This window comes from Eleutherodactylus coqui, chromosome 2 (genome assembly GCF_035609145.1).
Source record: "Eleutherodactylus coqui strain aEleCoq1 chromosome 2, aEleCoq1.hap1, whole genome shotgun sequence".
Taxonomy (NCBI): Eukaryota; Metazoa; Chordata; class Amphibia; order Anura; family Eleutherodactylidae; genus Eleutherodactylus; species Eleutherodactylus coqui.
Window position 1 is genome coordinate 214625672 of NC_089838.1, and position 23316 is coordinate 214648987.

General features: G+C 42.7%; 1 pseudogene; it reads left to right on the plus strand.

The window, feature by feature from the left end:
• Positions 1-15929: 15929 nt before the first annotated feature.
• On the plus strand, positions 15930-19164 carry LOC136610086 (olfactory receptor 5AR1-like; annotated as a pseudogene).
• The last annotated feature ends 4152 nt before the right edge of the window (positions 19165-23316 follow it).

Sequence of the window (23316 nt, forward strand, 5' to 3'; positions counted from 1 at the left end):
TCTCTCTGACAACTCACTCCTCGACCCCCTCCAGTCTGGCTTCCGCTCTCTACACTCGACCGAAACTGCCCTTACAAAAGTAACAAATGACCTGATGACTGCAAAGTCGAGAGGTGATTACTCCCTACTAATCCTCCTTGACCTGTCTGCTGCATTTGACACTGTCGACCATAATCTCCTTCTCACTATGCTCCACTCTATTGGTCTAAAGGATACTGCTCTCTCCTGGTTCTCCTCCTACCTCTCTGACCACTCTTTCAGTGTTTCCTTTGCTGGTTCTATCTCTGCTCCACTTCCTCTCACTGTCGGGGTACCCCAGGGCTCGGTCCTTGGTCCCCTTCTTTTCTCTATCTATACTGCCCCAATTGGACAAACCATCCACAGATTCGGCCTCCAATACCATCTCTATGCTGACGACACCCAACTATACACCTCCTCTCGTTTGATCTCTGGACCATTCCTCCAAAATATCACCAATTGTCTGTCCGCTGTCTCTAACACTATGTCCTCCCTTTTTTTCAAACTAAACCTCTCTAAAACTGACCTCCTTGTCTTTCCACCTTCTAACCGACCTCCCCTCAACATCTCCATTCCAGTGTCTGGCACCATCATAACCCCCCGACGGCATGCCTGATGCCTTGGGGTCACACTGGACTCTGTCCTCTCCTTTGCCACCCATATCCAATCTCTGGCCCAAACATGCCACATGCACCTCAGAAATATTGCTAAAATACGTCCGTTCCTAACCACGGACATGCTAAAGACGCTCGTGGTTGCGCTCATCCACTCCCGGCTTGACTACTGCAACTCGCTACTCATTGGCCTCCCCCGCACTAGACTCGCTCCACTCCAATCCATACTAAATGCAGCAGCTAAACTCATTTTTCTATCCAGTCGTTACTCAGATGCCTCTGCATTATGCCAGTCGCTGCATTGGCTGCCCATACACTGCAGAACTAAATTTAAACTCCTCTACCTCACGCACAAAGCTCTGCATGGCGCTGCGCCACCATACATCGCCTCCCTACTGTCAGTACACCACCCGGCGCGCTCACTCCGATCGGCTAATACCCTCAGACTAAACACCCCTGTAATACGAACCTCTCATGCTCGCCTACAGGACTTCACTAGAGCAGCACCCATCCTCTGGAACGCTCTACCCCAAGGCATCCTGACAATTCCCGATGCACAAAATTTCAGACGAGCCTTAAAAACGCACCTCTTCAGGGAAGCATACCAAATCTCCTGACCTAGTCCCTCACCCCTCCCTATGGTGCTCCACCCTGTTTGCCTTCTGATAAATGATCTGTACATAAAATTTCCTATTGCCTGTGTTCCCCACCCCCTGCACCTCCTGTACCACCCTCAACCCATTTGTGTCTAACCCAATGTACCTTATATTGTAATTGTTGTATTGTTTTGCATTTATCCATGCCTGAAAGCGCTGCGGAATAAGTTGGCGCTATACAAATAAAGATTATTATTATTATCAGTCAGACCTTTGCATGATTATCAGCCTGAGTCTCTAGGAAGATATGTTTGGTAGGGCCCCTGTAATAGGCCTATACTTTCTCTAGTCCCAATTAGGTAAAATGAGAAAAGTTTAGTACTGTATTAGCCAGTGAAGCAAAGTGGGACAGTATATATGTGTATGCGTTTTCGGATCTATTCTATAGCCTGAGGATTAACCCGATATAGGTTCAAAAGCTCTCTATGACATCATGTTTTTTTTTTTTTGCTAGTCATTAGAAGGTCTCATATCTGCAAGATCACTTTGTTTCTCTTACTGAGAACAGTCACATTTTACTCCAGTCCTGGCATGAGAATTTCACTTCCCATGTGATTATTTTAAGAGTTAATTGTCACTCATAAATGTGTTTTCCTCGATTCCAGATCCAGACTTAAAGTTGTGTTTTAGGATGACTGGGTTGTCCTCAGAAGGACATATTGGGAAAAAGTTCAGAATGGAGATTTGATGGACCATACCAGATCCAGTTGATGACTGCCACTTCAGTCAAATTGAAAAGAAAAGATAATTGGGTCCATGCCAACCACTGTATGCGAGTCTCCATCCGAAAGAAAGATTTGTATACCTGCTTGACTGTGCATATCTTATAAGTTATGTTTATAGTACGAAGGGTTTAGGTTAGTATAATATGTTAGAAAATAATTGAGACAATATGCGTGTTAAAATCATGAAGTACTTGTTGTAGAAAATCGAAGAACTGTTTTATGTATACCCATGCTCTTATAATATTCTCCTCTATGCTTTTATGTGCCTACCCCTTCTTACCCCATTATGAAGAAGGTCAAGTTACGTAAATACATTTTTGTATGTATTCATGTGTATTTCCCAAAAATGGTTATACATGGCTTGGTGACCCCTGGTTAGTTCTTATGAACTGAGGATCATCATGCCATCTCATTTGTGCAGGAAAAAGTGTCCCTATAGACTGTATCCCTCCTGGATGTGTGGACCTCACTAATAATGTAGTGCCTCTGTTTACAAATCACATCCCCTATTGGGATTATAATGGGCTACTTAATAAAATAGTATACAATGTGTGAGATAAAATGGTAGAAAATCAGGCTAGAGTTATGTCAAATTGTCTTGAGCCCCAGATCACACGGTAGTAGTCTTGCCAAATTTAGTGTTACTGCACAATGATCTGTCATAAATGGTGAGTTCTGAGTGCACTCTTTTCCAGATGAGCTGCAGATAATTTGAACAATAGTAAGCATCATGGAATGTTTATAAAATAGGTCTACTAGGTGATTTTATTTGCCCAATCATACTATGGATGAAAGATTAGTTAATTCAAGTTACCGATTGGCTAGATTATAAAATTTTCTGAATATTAGGACTAGCTAACCAATTGTGCAATTCAAAATTAATTAATTTTGTTGTTAGCTAACCAATATACAATAGTGCTAGTATGTTTTGTATTTTGTTACACTTAGGTATTCTAATGCATCGAACACCTGACTACAATTTAGAGCTAAAGGGAATCCTGTACACTGATTGAAGCCTGTGATAGACCTTCCACACTGCTATGTAATAGTGAAGTAATAGCTCTGTGAGCATTGCCATTGGGGGTCTGAGGATTGGCTATAACTTGTGGAAATATAATAGATGGTATATCTTTTAATTTAGCAAGAGCACTGATGCATCTGAGGCTCCCAGGTCCCATTATTAAGCCAAATTGTGGGCAAGAGCCTGGTGGTCACCCGCCTAACAATTTAGTTGGGACAGACCATAATCAGCAAGGCACACGTGCTGGCACATCTTAGCTAAGCACCACACTAGGTGCAACGAAGGCCAATCACCACCTGCGGGTGACACCACTGCCTCTTCTCCTGTGTTACATGCTGGCATTGCTGTCCAATCCCCCGCACAAGCCTACGTCCACAGCATACTGAAAATTTTTCCCAGCGCAGCATCCAGCTGTCCCCATCCCAGACAAGGTAAGGCACACCCCTTCGTCTACTTCGCTGATGGGAGCTCCGTGACACTGTAGGCCGGTCCTCCCCTGCGCAGAGCGGCACGCGAAAAAAGTGCGGCCCTCTCCTCTCGTCCCGGGGGGTTCGGGTCAACCTGCCTTTGTCCAGCAGTATTGGCGGAGAGCTGGCGGTCTTTGACCTATTTTCTTAAAGCCCTGAGAAGTGGGGATGCGCACACTGGAGTCAACGCACCACAGCCACCCCTCTGCCGCCTCCCTTTGTGACAGATCCACAGAATCCCCGAGTCCCCACTCTGCCTGCCCGGCCACAGCAGCTGGCGGGCGGCTGTCCGACCCGGGCACCCCCTCCGAGTGGCTGGGCACACAACAATGCCCCTGCCGGTTCAGAAAGCGTCCAAAAAGGAAAAAAAATGAAAAAATCTCTCCCCGAGGGGCTTCTTATCCAGTACCCCAGGAAAAGACAGCATAAACCATGAAGAAATTAAAGTGGCCAAATCAGGCACTGTTTCACCCCGCCCAGGACCTCGGCCTCTGCCCACACCCTCATTCGGAGGCCCACGTCCACGTCTACGCCCTCGATTCTCTACCCTTACCCCTTCATCATGGTGTATAATGCACTATATCAAAATGCTACGCAAACTGGGAGGCATTTTATGTATGCTTAAAGCCAAAAAAAGACAGTGTAAAATGTGTACAGTCTTGTTATATAGTTGGGATCACGAGGACACACACTAAGGGTATTTTACGTACGCTTAAAGCTAAAAATAGACAGTGTAAAATGTGTACAGTCTTGTTATATAGTGTGGATCAACAGGACACACACTTGGGCCTATTATGCAAATGCTTTCAGCCAAAAATAGACAGTATTAAATGTGTACAGACTTGTGTGCCCTCTCGATCTGCACTATATAACACTTGGGCCTATTATGCAAATGCTTTCAGCGACAAACAAATAAAAAAATGAAAAATGAGAGGAGGTTTGTTAGCTCCTATATAATCTATGTACACCAGTAGCAATGTAATGTATAGAACCGGTAACAGTATGCAGTATACAGATGCTTGTGAATGCTTTGTGACCACTACTAGTCCCAGGCAGCTAAACTGATAATGCACAAAAGTGGAGTTGTAGTCCTAAAAAGGACAGTTGGATTCCAATTATTCCAATTCCATGCCACCTCTATCACAAAGTTTCATGAGCCACAAACGTGGGCATAAAGGGGACTCAGATGCCAATACTTCTACACATCTCCACAATTTAACAACCCATTCTACAACAAAACATCTTTTTACCCAGAGTGCAGGTGAACCCCTGAAAGATTTGTTTACTAAGAGTAAAGGCGAACTCTTGAAAGATTTGTTTATTAAGAGTATATGCGAACCCCTGAAACATTTCTGTACTAAGACTATATAAGCGAACCCCTGAAACATTTGTTGACCAAGAGTATAGGTGAACCCCTGAAACATTTGTGTACCAAGAGTATAGGTGAGCCCCAGAAACATTTGTGTACCAAGAGTATAGGCGAACCCCTGAAACATTTTTTATACCAGGAGTATAGGCAAACCCCTGAAACATTTGTGTACCAAGAGTATAGGCGAACCCCTGAAAATTTTGTTTACCAAGAGTATAGGTGAACCTATGAAAGATTTGTTTATTAAGAGTATAGGCGAACCCGTGAAACATTTGTGTACCAAGACTATATAGGTAAACCCCTGAAACGTTTGTGTACCAAGACTATATAGGCAAACCCCTGAAACATTTGATGATCAAGAGTATAGGCGAACTCCTGATTCATTTGTTCACCAAGAGTATAGGCAATCTCCTGATAGATTTGTTGAGTAAGAGTATAGGTATACCCCTGAAACATTTTTGTACCAAGAGTATAGGCGAACCCCTGAAACATTTTTGTACCAAGAGTATAGGCGAACTCCTGAAACATTTTTGTACCAAGAGTATAGGCGAACCCCTGAAACATTTGTGCACCAAGAGTATAGGTGTACCCCTTAAAGATTTGTTTTCTGAGAGTGCAGGTGAAATTTTTTTAACATAGAGCTTGTGCTTGCTTAATTTGCTAACAAATTAGCAGTCCTCCAAAAAAATTAGTTTTAACAGAGCCTTTTGGCCCTCTGAAGAATTGGCTGTTTAGCGTGCTGACATGCTAGTTTAGGAAGAGGAGAAGGAAGATCAGAGAAGAATAGCCCAAGCTACTTTTTTGGGGGGTGATAGAGGGTGTATGGTTCTCCAGTTCCAGCTTAAAGGTACTTTATGTTACGCTGCTTTCCACCGGTGGAGAAGAGAAGTCAGGGGAAGTCCAGGCTTTGTTCATCTTAATGAATGTAAGCCTGTCGGCACTGTCAGTTGGCAGGCGGGTATGCTTATCCATGATAATCCCCCCAGCAGCACTAAACACCCTCTCTGATAACACGCTAGCGGCAGGGCACCTCCAAGGCATACAGCGCACGTTCGTGCCACGTGTCCAACTTTGACACCCAATAGTTGTATGGAGCAGAGGGATCACGGAAGACATTGGTGCGATCGGCTATGTACTCCCTCAACATCGTTTTACACTGGTCCCTGCTACTCAGCCTAGACTGGGGAGTAGTGACACAGTCTGGCTAGGTGTGCCATAAAACTGGCAAAGGCCTTAGAGAGTATTCCCCTGCCTGTGCTGGATATGCTACCTGTTCCCCTCGTCTCCCCTGCTAGTTGGCCCACTGAACTACGTCCTCTACCGCTAGCGTTGTCAGATGGGAACTTTAGTATCAGCTTTTCCACCAGGGCCCTGTGGTATTGCATCACTCTCATACTCCTTTCATCTTCGGGAATGAGATTGGAAAGGTTCTCCTTATACCGTAGGTCTAGAAGAGTGAACACCCAGTAATCCGTGTTGGCCAGAATGCATCTTACACGAGGGTCACAGGAAAGGCAGCCTGACATGAAGTCAGCCATGTGTGCCAGAGTCCCAGTACGCAACGCATCACTGTCCTCACTAGGAGGATGACTCTCAGTCTCCTCCTTTTCAACCCATACACGCTGAACAGCTGTGAAGGAAGTAGCAGTGTGGGCAGCAGTCTCTTCCCCTCCTCCTCCAATACACACAGAGAAACAGACGTGAGGGTGGTCTGGCTATGAAGCGACATATTGTCTTCCCCTATCTCTTGTTCTATCCACAAAGCATGGGCCTTAATGCTTAGCAGCGACCTTCTCAGCAGGCAAAGCAGTGGGATGGTTACGCTGATAATGGCTGCATCGCCACTGACCATTTGTGTTGACTCCTCAAAGTTTCCTAACACCTGACAGATATCAGACATCCATGCCCACTCCTCTGTGAAGAACTGTGGAGGCTGACTACCACTCTGACGGCCATGTTGCAGCTGGTATTCAACAATGGCTCTACGCTGCTTGTAAACCCTGGCCAACATGTGCAAAGTTGAATTCCAGTGCGTGGGCACGTCACACAACAGTTGGTGCACTGGCAACTGGAAGCAATGTTGCAGTGTCCTGAGGGTGGCAGCATCTATGGTGGACTTTCTGAAATGGGCGACACGCAACACACCTTTCAGAACAGCTCAGACAAGTTGGGGTAGTTTTTAAGAAAGCACTGAACCACCAGATTGAACACGTGGGCAAGGCATGGCACGTGTGTTAGTCTGCCAAGCTGCAGAGCCGCCACCAGGTTAAGCCCATTGTCACAAACGACTATGCCTGGTTGGAGGTTCAGCGGCGAAAGCCACAGATCTGTCTGCTCCATCAAACCCTGTAACAGCTCTTGGGCAGTGTGCCTCTTGTCACCTAAGCTCAGGAGTTTCAGCACGGCCTGCTGACGCTTCCCCATGGCAGTGCTGCAGCGCCTCGAGCTACCGACCGAAGTCGACGTGCTCACAGATAGTAATTGAGAGGTGGAGGAGGAGGGGGGTTAGAGGACGTGGCATAATAAGCCGGAGAAACCATGACTGAGGTAGGACCCGGAATCCTCAGTGTGGGTAGTACGTGAGCGGACCCAGAGTCAGACTTGGTCCCAGCTTCCACCAGGTTAACCCAATGTGCCGTCAGGGTGATGTAGTGTCCCTGTCCAGCATCACTTGTCCACGTTTCGGTGGTTAAGTGGACTTTCCCAGTAACCTTGCGCGGTTTACATTCCGTGACACGTGCTGGTGTAGGACGGGGACGGCGCAGTGGGAAAAATAGTATCAACTGTACAGCTGCGCTGGGACACATTGGTGGAGGCAGTGCAGGACCGTGGAGGTGAAGGGGTGGGTGCAGGCCGGGAGACGCTCATGCCTGCGTCCTGGGAGGGTGATCGCATCTCAGTGCCAGGATGTGACACGGAAAGAGGCAGTGGTGTGACCCGCAGGCAGTGAATGCCCTTCGTTCCACCTCGTCAGGTGCTTAGCTATCATATGCCTGTGCATGCTGGTGGTGGTCAGGTTGGTAGTGGTGGCTTCCCTGCTGATCTCGGTGCGGCACGGGTTGCACACCACTGTTCTTCGGTCGTCCGCGCTTTCATTGAAAAACCTCCAGACCTTCAAACACCTAGCCCTCTGCACAGGAGCTTTCTGCGAGAATGTGCTGTGGGGAACAGTTGGGGGATTATTTTCTCTGGCCCTGCTTCCCCCTCTGGCCACCTCACTGCCTCTTCCAACCTGTTCTGGTGCTGCACTTGCCTTCCCCTCTGAAGCACTGTCTTCAGTAGGCTTACCAACTCAGGTGGGGTCAGTCACCTCATCATCCACCAGCTCTTCCTCTGAATCTTCAGTCTACTTCTCCCTCAGACTTACTGTCCTAACAACAACCTTACTGATAGACAACTGTGTCTCATCATCATCATTAACAAATACCTCTTGAGATACTACTTGGAAGCCCCCATCCTCATCACCCTGAGACTGTGAAAGGTCCAAATTTTGGGCATCGGTCACGACAAACTCCTCAGGTGGCTGATGAACCATTTTTTTCCGCTCAGGGAAGGGACCCGAGAACAGTTCCTGGGAGCATGCCTGTTCATAATCTCTCCTTTTCCTGGAGTGACAAGGCTGGGTGGAAGGGGGAGCAGCCTGAGGATTCAGAGGTCCAGTGCCTTGGCTAGTGTGAGTGGACTGTGTGGAAGACTGGGTGGTGGATAAATTACTGGACGCGTTATCCGCTGTCCACGTCATCACCTGATCGCATTGTTGTGCTTTTATTAATGGTCTATCACGCAGAACTACAAAATGTGAGATGAAGTTAGGGAGCGTAGATACACGGTGATCTACTAATCCCTCAGCAGCAGGCACTATTTCACCTCGCCCAGGACCTCGGCCTCTGCCCACACCCTCATTCAGATGCCTACGTCCTCGACCTCGACCCTTACTCCTAGTCTTCATTATGTTGGATAATGCACTTGGTCAAAATGCTATGCAAACTGCGAGGTATTTTACGTATGTTTATAGCCCAAAACAGACACTGTAAACTGCGTGTAGTGTTTTTAGACAGTGTTGATTGACAGGACACACACACGGGTATATAGCGTACGCTTTGAGCCCCAAAATATACACAGTAAACAGTGTATACTGTTGTTAGATAGCGTGGATTGACAGGACCCACACACTGGTGTATAGCGTACGCTTTGAGCCCCAAAATATACACAGTAAACAGTGTATACTGTTGTTAGATAGCGTGGATTGACAGGACCCACACACTGGTGTATAGCGTACGCTTTGAGCCCCAAAATATACATAGTAAACAGTGTATACTGTTGTTAAATAGCGTGGATTGACAGGACCCACACACGGGTATATAGCGTACACTTTGAGCCCCCCCCCCCAAAAAAAAATAAACAGTGTATATTGTTGTTAGATAGTGTGAATTGACAGGACCCACACAGGGGTATATAGCGTACGTTTTGACCCCTCCACCCCCCCAAAAAAAAATTAAACAGTGTATATTGTTCTTAGATCGTGTGGATTGACAGGACACCCACACGGATTTATAGCGTACGCTTTGAGCCCCCCTCCCCCCAAAAATTGAAAAATGATAGGAGTTTTGTTACTTCCTATCTAGTCTCTGTACACCACTAGCAGTATACTGCATAAAACCGGTAACAGTATGCAGTATACAGCTGGGATGCTTGAGAATACTTTGTGCGCACTGCTGCTCCCAGTCAGCCAAACTGCTGATGCACACAATGAGAGGAGTTGTAGTCCTAGGAAGAACTGTTGGGTTCTTGGAACAAGGATCCCTGCCTAACCGCAACCTCTAACCTACACTATCACTTTCCCTGAATAGCAACAGCTCTGTCCCTCAGCTAATGCAGCATGCGTGTAAGGTGAGCCTCAGGTGCCCCGAGTTTTTATGCTCACAGATCAACTGATCAGGCCAGCCAGTCACTGCTATAGATGTGCACAGGGTTGGCACGTCACAGCAGGAGGTGCCAAAGCCTTCCCTGCATGTTTATTGGCTAAAAAATGGTGCTAAACATGTGGGAAAGAGAGGATGAAATTTTCTCGAGCACCGCGTGCTGCTCGCTCGAGTAACGAGCACCTTCGAGTGTGCTACTATTCGAACGAGCATCAAGCTGGGACAAGCATGCTTGCTCATCTCATCAACACATTTCCTAGTGGTTAGCTCAAGTTTTTGGGATGAGGAAGGAGGTCATGTCATTGGCGGAAGGGGGGAGAGGCTGTATAGCATGATGAATCAGCTGCAAAAGGGGGGACTATTAGTGAAATTTGACTCCCTGTTCTATCTTATGCCTAACCATTTTGTAAGCAAGTAGCTATCTTTTGTTCCACTTTTTACTGTATTCATTTGTTCTCTTCTGGAAGATTTATGGATATTAAATGCTTATTTAATAAGCCTTAAGTGAATCACTAAGGCTTTTGTTCCAGAAGATAGCAACTGTGGGATTTAGACTTGCCGGCAGGTCAAACTGACATGTTACTAGCTGTTCACATATATCCCTAAACATTCTCTCTAAGGAACTTATTGTTTATATTTACGGTTCCAAGAAGTTAATCATGTATGGTCAACTTTGTGCCTGCGTGCATTTGGTTGGCATTTTAGATGTTAAATTCCTTAATTGTATATTTATATTTTGTTTATGTTTCTTTGACCAATGGTAATACATGAATTATAATAGATTTGAATTATTGTAATTATATCATGTCCTTCTATAAAAGCTGCGGTCTGTCAATCAATAAACAGATTACTTTGATCATACTAAATCTTGTCGTGGTGACAGTTAATCTCCTGAGCTCAGCCTACCTTTACTGATTGAATTTGGACCCCAATAGCATATTGTATAGCAAATATTGGTTTGCACTAACAGCCCCTTTATGTATAAGGTACAGTGTGCACCAGGGGAAATTATACTTAGATCGGCATTAGAGATGCTGGTCTAAATTCTTTTTTTTTGTTTCCAAAAACTTTATTAAGATACTCATCTTGTTACGGGCTATATAGCCCCAAGAAAATTCCTCTAGCAGGAGGTGTGTTAATGATACCAGAATATAAATAGAACATATAACATCCACACAGGGTGTTAAACACTATTGATCAGGGTATGTTTTCCCCTTCACTACTTCCCCCTCCATTTTTCTATCCCCTCCCCCTTCCCGTTCACTCCTTCTCCCTTCTTTTTTGCTATGTTTTTTCTTCTTTTATTCCTCTCCCTCTCCCATCTTCTCCCTCCCCAAGCCTGCTCCCTCCTCCCATTCTGCCAGGGAAAATTACATTCAAAGAGTAAGACCTCAACAAACTCCATTCCCAGCCATTAATTTCAACTTGGTTCTGTTATGTACTAAGTAATTAGCTTAAGCCAGGGATCTCCAAGAAAGTAGACCAGAGGTTATCTTCTTTCATGACCGACAACTTTTTGCATAGCATCATTCTTGAAGTTCTTGCAATAATTGGGCTAATTATAAGAGTGGCAATGTAAATTCTAGCAGCCATGGAAATATGTTGTGGAAATTTATGTTGCTGATTGTTGCATCCAAGAGGTTTGTCAGCTAGGGGACAAGTCGATGTGGAAAGTGGAAATGATTTTCCTAGGACCTTAGATATGAGGTTGGCCACTTGCCTCCAGAAAGACCTCTCCACCGAACACGTCCACCATATATGAGACATTGTTCCCAAAGTGTCACATCCTCTGAAGCAATTTGGAGAGGTATTTGGAGAATATTTGTGAATTGTTGAGGGAACTAGATAGGATCTATGTAGTATCTTAAATGTCAATTTGACTGACCCAGGGGTGAAGTGGTGCAGCAATATATGGACCGTCCAATGATTCAAACAGCAAGCAAACCAGTGAGAAATAGCTATTTCCAGAAATGCCTACTGCCATATTACAGAGTGTCAGTCACTAAATGTGTGCTCTCTGTCTACAGATATGTAACTATCATCCATGTAAGCCAAATGTAACCATCAAGCAGTACTTATCCGCACAAATTTGGTTTCCTATTCATTTGAACCCTTAATTAATTCCCCCAATATAAGTACTTTTTCTAAGTGAGTGTATTTAAAAAAATATTTAAAAAAACATCTTGCACCTCACAGTAAATTCCTTGACTCCATGCAGACATTGGGCATGAACATTTGGATTGTAAACTTCCTGGCATCTAGAGCACTTGCCACAAGCCACCATGGCACCCCATACTGTTGTGATGTTAGGTTCAAGTTGCATCTTTGACTTAAACTGTACTGTAATTTACAATAATGCTGCAGTTATAGATTGGTAACTGCTGCATTAATGTGGCTGACATCACTGGTTTAATTAGAGATACTAGAATTAGGCTGCTTTCACGTGGCTGAGAAAATCGCAAGAGATTTGTGACTTGCGAGGAGCACAACTCTCGCACGAATATGAACTCAATTCTTTTAAATGTGGTCATAGACATTGGCGATTTTTTCCTGCATTGCTGTACGCCGCAGTGGAGGATCGCTACTTCATTGAACTGATGCAAGGCGATTTTGGCATAAAAACGCCTGACATCCGTGGGGAATTCATATGATGGCGAGCACAATATCAGGCTGTGATTCACGGCCCGATACCATGCTCGCCCATGTGAAGTTAGCCTAAGCGTGCCCATACACAATTATGCTTTGATTAGGCTTTGTTCAGGTTCTTAATGCAGTTTTTGAAATCAAAACCAGGAGTAAATCATTAAAGGAGAAAAAGTATAAAGGGCAGGAACTACTTCCCTTTTTTTAAAACCCAATCAGAGTTATGGATTCAAGAATTACATTAAGGTTCCTGTTGAAACTTGCACATGTGTGGGCACCTATGCGGCCTTTTATGATGGTGGTGACAAGTTGTGGTTCTTGCCATATGTCTGAGAGCTGCATGGAAAAAAGAGCAGTTTAGCAGCTAGAAAAGGTGCATGCATACCCCCTCTGACCCATACAGCCTTTCTCCTGTAATGGACAGGTGGCGATATATGCGCCATCAGCAAGCTCTGCAACCCAAGCATAGACAAGGTCATGCACAATTCAGGCCAAATGGACCATTTCGGTCCATCACAAAGCCAGGCCATCACCATGACCTACGAGCCAGGACATGCTTCTTGAAACATGCGCAATTCATGCTACACAAATCTGTAATTTTTCTTTTTTCATGTTATTTTGCGGGGTGGAACCTTGTTTACTGTTTGGAATTTATTGTTTACGTGTTTTTTTATATTTTTTTGTAATAAATGTTAGCTTTACAGTGCTGTGTGATTTCATAATTTTTCGAATTTTCGGGCTGCTTTCACATGTGCGGCAAAGAATCTGTTTTCCAGCCACATTATGGCCTCCCCTGGCTGGACGGCTAATGCTGGGTTTACATGGGCTGAGCTGTCGATCAAACTTTACCCAACAGCGTGTCCCAGTGAAACTTGCTGTTACACAAAAGCGAGTATCACTGGCATTGTACAAAGTGCAGCCGGTGCATGCGTTTACACCGAACAATTATTATAAAGATTCCTGGAGGAGCACGGGATTCTGAACCATAATCATTTATTGTTGTCCCGTGTAAGCAGGGCATAAGTTATCACCGTGGGGATGTCGTTACACAGCAACGTATAACACACTGCAAGAAAAAGCCAACACACATTTTTTTAGGCATCTATTTAAAAAAGCAAAAAGGCAATGAGGTATTGGTTAATATTTTGGCCAAAGTATGCAAAAAATAAATATTGTTTAAGTCTAAACAACTCTGGGTATTTTAGCTAGAATATATAAGATCACAACCCATGTCAATGGTCTTCATTGTCTTACAGGTTCCTAATTAAAAGACAAAAAATCAGAAAGGCAGTTAAAAAAAAATGACATGGTTTGGACAGTCCAGATCATCTGTCTCCTCTTACAGAGTCAATCTGCCATGTGACTTCTCCCTTAGGAGACAGGAAGTAAGCCACAAAGATTTCTCTGACTCGGAGTCCAGCTGATGCAGGCCTACCCTACGAGGTCTCATCAACTGCATCAACCTGGGAAGATGCTGCAATTTGATCATCTCCCACAGTCCACTCTGTATCGTTGTCCCATTGCAGAACCATGGTGGCTTTAATTTCCACATATTATTAGGTTTCATCTGTATAGTGCCCAGAAAAACTCGCTACTTACTGGTTAGAATCCCAAAGGCACATTCGACAAAACACAGAGCCCATGTGAGATCCTAATTAAAAACCCGCCTCCTGGTGTTCAAACCTCTGTGCGGAAAAGAGCGCAGAATGTAGGTGCTCATCAGGCCAGAGGCCTCATCTGCCTCAATAACAAATGGAGCTTGTGGGCCTATAGAACCAGGAAGCATATGTGGCACTGGCAGGAACAACTGGTTTTAAAAAAAGCTGTTGACCCCATTTTGGAGACCCTGAAGCTTCCATAGGAACTGATATCAGCAATTATGAACCGATAGTTACTATCGGAGACAGCCAAGAGAACTACCGACAAAGTATTGTTTATAACTGTAATATTAGGCCCCCGAGTTCGCTGGCTTGTTCACACGGATGTACTTGCTATTCGGTGCCCCAATGCAGTTTGTACACTGTGCTGTAGTTTTAAAACTGTTGGCAATAATCGTCCATGCTTACAGAGAGGGTGGAGGCATCACTAATGGCTTCCGCTGTGTCCAAAGTACATGGTTGGTCCTCCTTCTGATTCCAGAGAGGGTGGAGATGCTCAACAGGAACTCAAAATGCAGTAATGCAAATGAGTTCCTGATGACAAATAATCTGTTACGAAAAGAGCAAAAAGGGGTTACAAAATTATAGTCACCACTACAAAAGTATAATACCAAGGGAATACTTGTGAGAGGGAAAAGTGACTCTACACTGAACAGTTTACATTCCAAACTCCTAACCCTCCCCCTCAAAAACGTACCTCACGGTGACCAGAAGTTGTTCCTCAGCAGAGATACACCGATACATGTGCGTGTCGTGTTCATCAGTGCAGGGCTTACCACCAAGGCTCACTAAAATAGCACCTGTGGGGTCGTGTGACTGTTTCAGGGGTGTTTCCTTTGGTTTGGCGAGCTCTGACATCATCAGCTTGCTTGTCTGCGTTTTCACTGCCCAAAAAGCACAGTAAGAATACATACATATGTGCACAAAAATGCAGCTCTGCACGCAGTAAAACACAGCATGAAAAGCACTGTGTTTTTACACACGCTTGTGTGAGAGTGGCCTTAGTGCTCTCCACACAGTAAAGGGCCTCATTTTATGTCCAATAGTAATAATGCTCCTAATTAGTCACTAATAATGCCCCTTTATGTCTATCAGTAGAACAGTCTCTTTCTATTTATACAACAATACAGACAGTCTTTGATGCTGAAGCAATCATTCTTTAATCACTTAGATTTTGCATACACCAGGTGCTCTTTTTATAGACGTCTGCTCTAAGGATGTGACTTGTGTGTCTTCTCCAACACAGCTGTTGTTATTTGTTGGTTCTTGGCTATCTTGTTCTCTATTTGCGATCACTGGTTCTGGTTTTAGGCTGGTTCTGACACTTTGCTGCTAATACTCAGCACATAGGCCATATTTTCCCATTCTGCACCCTCACTGCAGCGGTAACTTTGCTCTGGCACCGACTGTACTGCACAGCCCTAATAGCCTCTCATGTACACTGATTCAACTCCAACCACTTCCTGTCCAGGCTAAAACTCCTTTCCTGGCTGTTCTGATTAGGACTTACATGCCATCTGTTGCAGTATACATATATTCCTGATTTAGGTAGCTAATTAATTCAGAGCTATCTTGAAATGCATCCTATAATCTCAATGTACTAGATATACCTGCTTTGGATGTTGCAATAGCACCTCCATCTGTTTTACACTATCCTAGCAGAAGTAATTGTATATCTGAGCAAGAATCAAAACTAGTATTTATTTGCATATGTTAATACTCAGTGAGGCCTCTTTTGGCTTATCTGTGAAAAACTTTATACTAACATCTCATACAATTCAGATGATATTTCCCTCAATTCATCCTGCAAACATCCGGTAAATTTTGTCAAAGAAGATGGATCAGCCTGTCTACAATGGTACAATAAGCGTTATCATTGGACAGTTGAGCAATGTAAGAGAGTTGTATGGAGTGTCAAGTCGCATTACCCCATCTTCAAATCAGATGGATATATCTGGGTGTGAAAGATATTTTCGGAACACCTTTTACCTGAATGTGTTGTGTCAATAATTAAGTGTGGTGGAGGTTCCGTTATGGTCTGGTGATGTTTTACATGGCCTGATCTCAGTCTGTTGGTTGGAGTGGCAAGAACAATGAGCACAGAGGTTTACCTTTCCAGACAATAATGTGTTGCTGACAATGTGCAATACTCTGGGAATGGTCAGCAATGCTTCCAACAAGACAATGCGTTTTGTCACAAATCCAACACTGCTTTACATTGGTTTGAGGATATGGATGTTCCATGATCGGACCGGCTGCACAGAGTCCTGAACTCAACCCTACTGAACATCTTTAGGATGAACTGGAATGTAAACAGTCTCCATCCCATTCAATTGTTGAAGCAAAATCTGATGCAACACATACAATAGATTTCTAGTAGAGTCAACAAATTATTACTAATTATTCTTTATGGAATGATTAGTAATTATAAATCCTTATGGAATCAGGCCGCTATTAGATTATGCATCTCTAGAGGTCCAAAACAAATGCTATATAAAGGTAGTGATTCTTAGTCAATATACAATTCTTTAATCTACATTGAAGACTGCGTACAGCTGTTTTCTGTACCCAAGTATATTTCACATGGAAAAATTGTGTTCACTTTTATATTAAATTGACACATGTAACATTTGTAGTAACATAAATAACACACTTGTGACAGAATTTGTTCTCTCTGGCCTCTCCTCCAACCCAAAGCTTCAGCTGCCTCTCTTTCTGCTCTGCTTATTAGTCTACCTGATAACTTTACTGGGTAACCTTATGATTACTATGTTAATTGGAATAACTCCAGGCTTGCAAACACCAATGTACTTCTTCCTTATGAATTTATCCTTTGTTAATATCTTATATTCATCATCAATTACACCCAACCTCATTGTTAACATCTTTTCTGAAAATAAGGTAATCTCCATCACTGCTTGTGCAATACAAATGTTGCTCTTCATTGACCTAGGAAGTACTGAAGGCATGATGCTTGCTGCGATGGCCTATGACCGATATGTAGCTATATGTAAACCGCTGTATTATACAGTCATTATGAACAAAGTGACATGTATTACACTTGTTTGCTCAGTATACACTGCAGGATGTGTTAATTCATTAATTCACACATGTGCTGCATTTAGTCTACCGTTCTGTAAGTCTAATCATATCAACCATTTCTATTGTGATACGAATCCCATTTTAAAATTGTCATGCAAAGATACATATCTTAATGAATTGTTGATATTTGTTGTAGCTGGTTCTTTAGAAGTGGGCTCATTTTTCTGTACAATGATATCATACATCTACATTTTATTCACCATATTCAGAATTGGGTCTTCTACGGGTAGAAGTAAATCCCTCTCTACTTGTATGTCTCATTTTACTTGCGTAGCCTTATTATACTGCCCAGCTTTCTCCGTGTACTTTCAACCAAATTCTGCGTATGCCATGGATCAAGACTGGGTGGTGTCCGTGTTCTAAACAGTGATAATACCTAGAGATGAGCGAGCATACTCGTCCGAGCTTGATGCTCGTTCGAGTATTAGGGTGCTCGAGATGCTCGTTACTTGAGACGAGCACCACGCGATACTCGTCTCGATTAAACAAGCACTGACCATTGAATTCAATGGAGCCGGCAATACAGCCGACTCCATTGAAAGCAATGGGCTGCCGGCGTACGCGGGATGAATTGTCGGGAAGGGCTTAAATATATAAGCCCTTCCCTGCAATTCATCTAGAAATGTGTAAAAATAAAAAATATATATATACTTACCTTGTCCCGGCAGAACGATGTTAGCCCATTGAATTCAATGGAGCCGCAATACAGCCGACTCCATTGAAAGCAATGGGCTGCCGGCGATCGCGGGATGAATTGTCGGGAAAGGGTTAAATATATAAGCCCTTCCCTGCAATTCATCCAGAAATGTGTAAAAATAAAAAATATATATATACTTACCTTGTCCCGGCAGAACGATGTTAGCCCATTGAATTCAATGGAGCCGTAATACAGCCGACTCCATTGAAAGCAATGGGCTGTCGGCGATCGCGGGATGAATTGTCGGGAAAGGGTTAAATATATAAGCCCTTCCCTGCAATTCATCCAGAAATGTGTAAAAATAAAAAATATATATATACTCACCTGGTGCCGGCAGACGGAGTTCAGCGCGGCAGGCTGCAGTTCTCCTGAACTGCTCTGAACAGCTGTGAGTAGTATTCAGCAGCCGGGGATTTAAAATCCCCGCCTGCTGAATAAGATGCCTCTGATTGGTCACAGCCTGACCAATCAGAGGCCAGCCCTCACTCACACCCATTCATGAATTCATGAATGGGTGAGTGAGGGCTGCCTCTGATTGGTCAGGCTGTGACCAATCAGAGGCATCTTATTCAGCAGGCGGGGATTTTAAATCCCCGGCTGCTGAATACTACTCACAGCTGTTCAGAGTAGTTCAGGAGAACTGCAGCCTGCCGCGCTGAACTCCGTCTGCCGGCACCAGGTGAGTATATATATATTTTTTATTTTTACACATTTCTGGATGAATTGCAGGGAAGGGCTTATATATTTAACCCTTTCCCGACAATTCATCCCGCGATCGCCGGCAGCCCATTGCTTTCAATGGAGTCGGCTGTATTGACGGCTCCATTGAATTCAATGGGCTAACATCGTTCTTCTCTGCCACAGCTGTTACAGCTGTGGCAGAGTGGGGGGGGGGTCTCACTCTTGCCGCTATTGTGGCTTAATAGTGGGACCTGGGAACTTGAGATACAGCCCAAAATGTAGCTCCTCGCCTGCCCTATTTGTTTCTGTGTCGTTTCCATCACTTTCTTGTGTTTTGCAGATTTTCACAAATGAAAACCTTAGCGAGCATCGGCGATATACAAAAATGCTCGAGTCACCCATTGACTTCAATGGGGTTCGTTACTCGAAACGAACTCTCGAGCATCACTGAAAGTTCGACTCGAGTAACGAGCACCCGAGCATTTTGGTGCTCGCTCATCTCTAATAATATCCATGTTGAATCCCATTATCTATAGTTTAAGAAATCAAGATGTTAAAAAAGCTCTCGTACAGTTAAAAAACATATTTTAGTCTGTCGGTAAGTAAGGATTATGAAAATAACACATTGAAATAGAAATAAATTATAAGGCGGCGCCTTGATGCTTTTTACTTTATCATGTTATATCATCTTAACATGAAAAGAAAACAAAATAGAGTGTTTAACTCACCTGGTGTCTAGCGAGAATAACTTGCAAAAGGTATCTCGCTGACACCACAATCCAAGTCCGCTTGTAAGATAGGTCTTTAATCCATCCAACCTCCGTCGGAGAGCAGCCGGACAATCCAGATAAGCTGCACCGGGTAACGGGGGCTTAATTCAGGCAAACCACAGGAAAGAAAAAACGGCTGTCGGCGCTCCTAGGGATATCAGACTCTGATCCAGGATAATAAATTCCTTTTTTATTGGGAACACATACGAGGATCTTAGAGCAACGCGTTTCAGTAGATACAACTACCTTTCTCAAGCTCTACACAACTATAACTGACACACAACATAAATAGACATTAGTATCATCACGGGATTAACACAGCTAATTATCACGTAGCTGCTTAATTAAAAAAGGGGGCGTGAAAGTAACCTCCCAGGTAACCCTATACGTAGTCCAGATAACACACTAGGAACGCCCTTTAGCGATCCGTGTACATCAATGAAACTTTATTTGGATCGCTACGGGACAGCAATCTCTCTCCAATGTGTGTAGACACCCGCTTTGTGCTAGGTTTTAAACATTAAAATTTTTCATTAAACATCCTCATAATAGCATTATTCACAAGATAAAACTAATGAATAAACTTTGCATAAATAAATTATCTGCAGACGACTTCATTTATCTTCCGAAACAGTATGAATAAATAAACATATGTTGCGTATAAAAGGCACTTCAACCTCAACACCGCTAATAACTTTTAACATTCCTATTATATTTTATAAATAATGTATATAAAAAATAAAAAAAATATATAAAAAATTTTTTTTATATAAAATATAAAAAAATTTTTTGTAAAAAATCCCTTTATATAAGAGAATATTATACATACTTATATTAAATATTACCTATCATGTAAAACTAAACTAATTAATTTCACCCCCATAGCCTATGCAAGATTATATAGAAATATTATAAATATTATAAAGATTATAAACAATATATGTCCTCTATGTTTAGTAGTAATAATAGTCTTTGTATAAAACCAAATTAATTTTTCCAGAAAAGATTAAATTTAGTTACCCACCCACAACTAATTAACATTAGGATCCCATGTTATATATCTCAAGCAAAAAATAAATTATACTAGTTAGTTATCATATTTTTTCTAGTACTTCATTTAAGCCACAAGGGCATAACGTATTTAATCTATGGATCCAAATATTTCACGTTTCCTCAGTTCACTAATGGAGTCGGTTACTATATGTTCTATTGGGGTAACGGTCATTTTTTAAAAATCAGCATTATGTACATCATTAAAATGTCGAGATACGCTATGTGTGCGTAAATTCTTCTTAATATTCAATCTATGATTGTTTATTCTTGTTTTTAATTTATTTTTCGTACGACCGATGTATCTAAATCTACACGGACATTCAATTAGGTATATCACTCTGGTCGTATCACAAGACAAATGCTGATTAATCAAAACATTTTTATCTTTATCACTCTCATCATAAAGGATTTCTGTTCTTTTATTTGTAATTACCTTGCAACATTTACATTTTATGTGTCGGCATTTATGCACTCCGGATAATGCAGTACGGTTATGTTTATATTGGATCGGTTTTTTATCTGGGTTTGATGGGGATATGATGTTCTGTATCGTTCTATTTCTCTTAAAAATTAATACAGGGTTTTTTTCAAGATCCCTTTACTACTAAACATAGAGGACATATATTGTTTATAATCTTTATAATATTTATAATATTTCTATATAATCTTGCATAGGCTATGGGGGTGAAATTAATTAGTTTAGTTTTACATGATAGGTAATATTTAATATAAGTATGTATAATATTATCTTATATAAAGGGATTTTTTACAAAAAAAAATTTTATATTTTATATTAAAAAAAATTTTTATATATTTTTTTTATTTTTTATATACATTATTTATAAAATATAATATGAATGTTAAAAGTTATTAGCGGTGTTGAGGTTGAAGTGCCTTTTATATGCAACATATGTTTATTTATTCATACTGTTTCGGAAGATAAATGGAGTCGTCTGCAGATAATTTATTTATGCAAAGTTTATTCATTAGTTTTATCTTGTGAATAATGCTATTATGAGGAGGTTTAATAAAAAATTTTAATGTTTAAAACCTAGCACAAAGTGGGTGTCTACACACATTGGAGAGAGATTGCTGTCCCGTAGCGATCCAAATAAAGTTTCATTGATGTACACGGATCGCTAAAGGGCGTTCCTAGTGTGTTATCTGGACTACGTATAGGGTTACCTGGGAGGTTACTTTCACGCCCCCCTTTTTAATTAAGCAGCTACGTGATAATTAGCTGTGTTAATCCCGTGATGATACTAATGTCTATTTATGTTGTGTGTCAGTTGTAGTTGTGTAGAGCTTGAGAAAGGTAGTTGTATCTACTGAAACGCGTTGCTCTAAGATCCTCGTATGTGTTCCCAATAAAAAAGGAATTTATTATCCTGGATCAGAGTCTGATATCCCTAGGAGCGCCGACAGCCGTTTTTTCTTTCCTGTGGTTTACATTGAAATAGGTTTTTTTTTAATGCAGTACTGCTTAAACAAAAATAAATACAATTTTAAAGAAAAAAAATCTTTGTGTTGCCATTAGAGATGAGCGAACGCGTTCGTCCGAGCTTGATATTCGTGCGAATATTAGGGTGTTCGTTATTCGTAACGAACACCATGCGGTGTTCTGGTTACTTTCACTTACTTCCCTGAGACGTTTGCGCGCTTTTCTGGCCAATTGAAAGACAGGGAAGGCATTACAACTTCCCCCTGTGACGTTCAAGCCCTATACCACCCCCCTGCTGTGAGTGGCTGGGAAGATCAGGTGTCACCCGAACATAAAAGTCGGCCCCTCCCGCGGCTCGCCTCAGATGCCTGGTGAGTTAGATGAGGGACAGTGCTGTTTGTACCGGAGCTGCTGTAGGGAAAGAATTGGTAGTTAGTGTAGGCTTCAAGACCCCCCAAAGGTCCTTATTAGGGCCACTGATAGCTGTGTGTTGGCTGCTGTTAGCAGTGGCAAATTTTTTTTTTCTCAAAATCGGCAGTGCAGAGCATTGCACCCGGCATTAGGGACAGAAGTGCTGCATAGGCAGGGAGAGTGTTAGGAGTGAGTGTAGCCTTCAAGAACCTCAACGGTCCTTTCTAGGGCCATATTTATCCGTGTGCAGTACTGTCCAGGCTGCTGTTAGCTGTGCTGCATTTTTTTTTGCTTCTCAAAATCGCCTCTGCAGACCATTGCACCCTCCATTGATACTGCAGGGAAAGAATTGTATAGGCAGGGCGACAACACAGTTGTTATTCATTGAATATACGCAGTGCTGCCTTTTGGTGCCAAAAAACGGAAAATAATTAAATTTGTCCTGCCTCTGTCCGGCCTAACGCCGGTGGACACGTGTGAGCTGCGTCTGCAACCTGTAAAAATCAGACGCACCCAGCTACGCTTTACTGCTGGCTTCGCCATTTGCTTTCCTTAATTGGGAAAAAAATACCTGCTCTGCCAGAGTTATAATAACTCTGCTACCCTCACGTTCTGTGACACATAAGCAGGGACACAGCACAGTTATTAAACTTCTCATGTTCATTGAATATACGCAGTGCTGCCTTTTGGTGGAAAAAAACTGAAAACAAATCTATTTGTCCAGCCTCTGTCCGTCCTAAGGGCTGTGGACACGTGTGAGCTGCGTGAACAACATTGCTAAATCAGACGCACCCAGCTACGCTTTACTGCTGGCTTCGCCATTTGCTTTCCTTAATTGGGAAAAAAATACCTGCTCTGCCAGAGTTATAATAACTCTGCTACCCTCACGTTCTGTGACACATAAGCAGGGACACAGCACAGTTATTAAACTTCTCATGTTCATTGAATATACGCAGTGCTGCCTTTTGGTGGAAAAAAACTGAAAACAAATCTATTTGTCCAGCCTCTGTCCGTCCTAAGGGCTGTGGACACGTGTGAGCTGCGTGAACAACATTGCTAAATCAGACG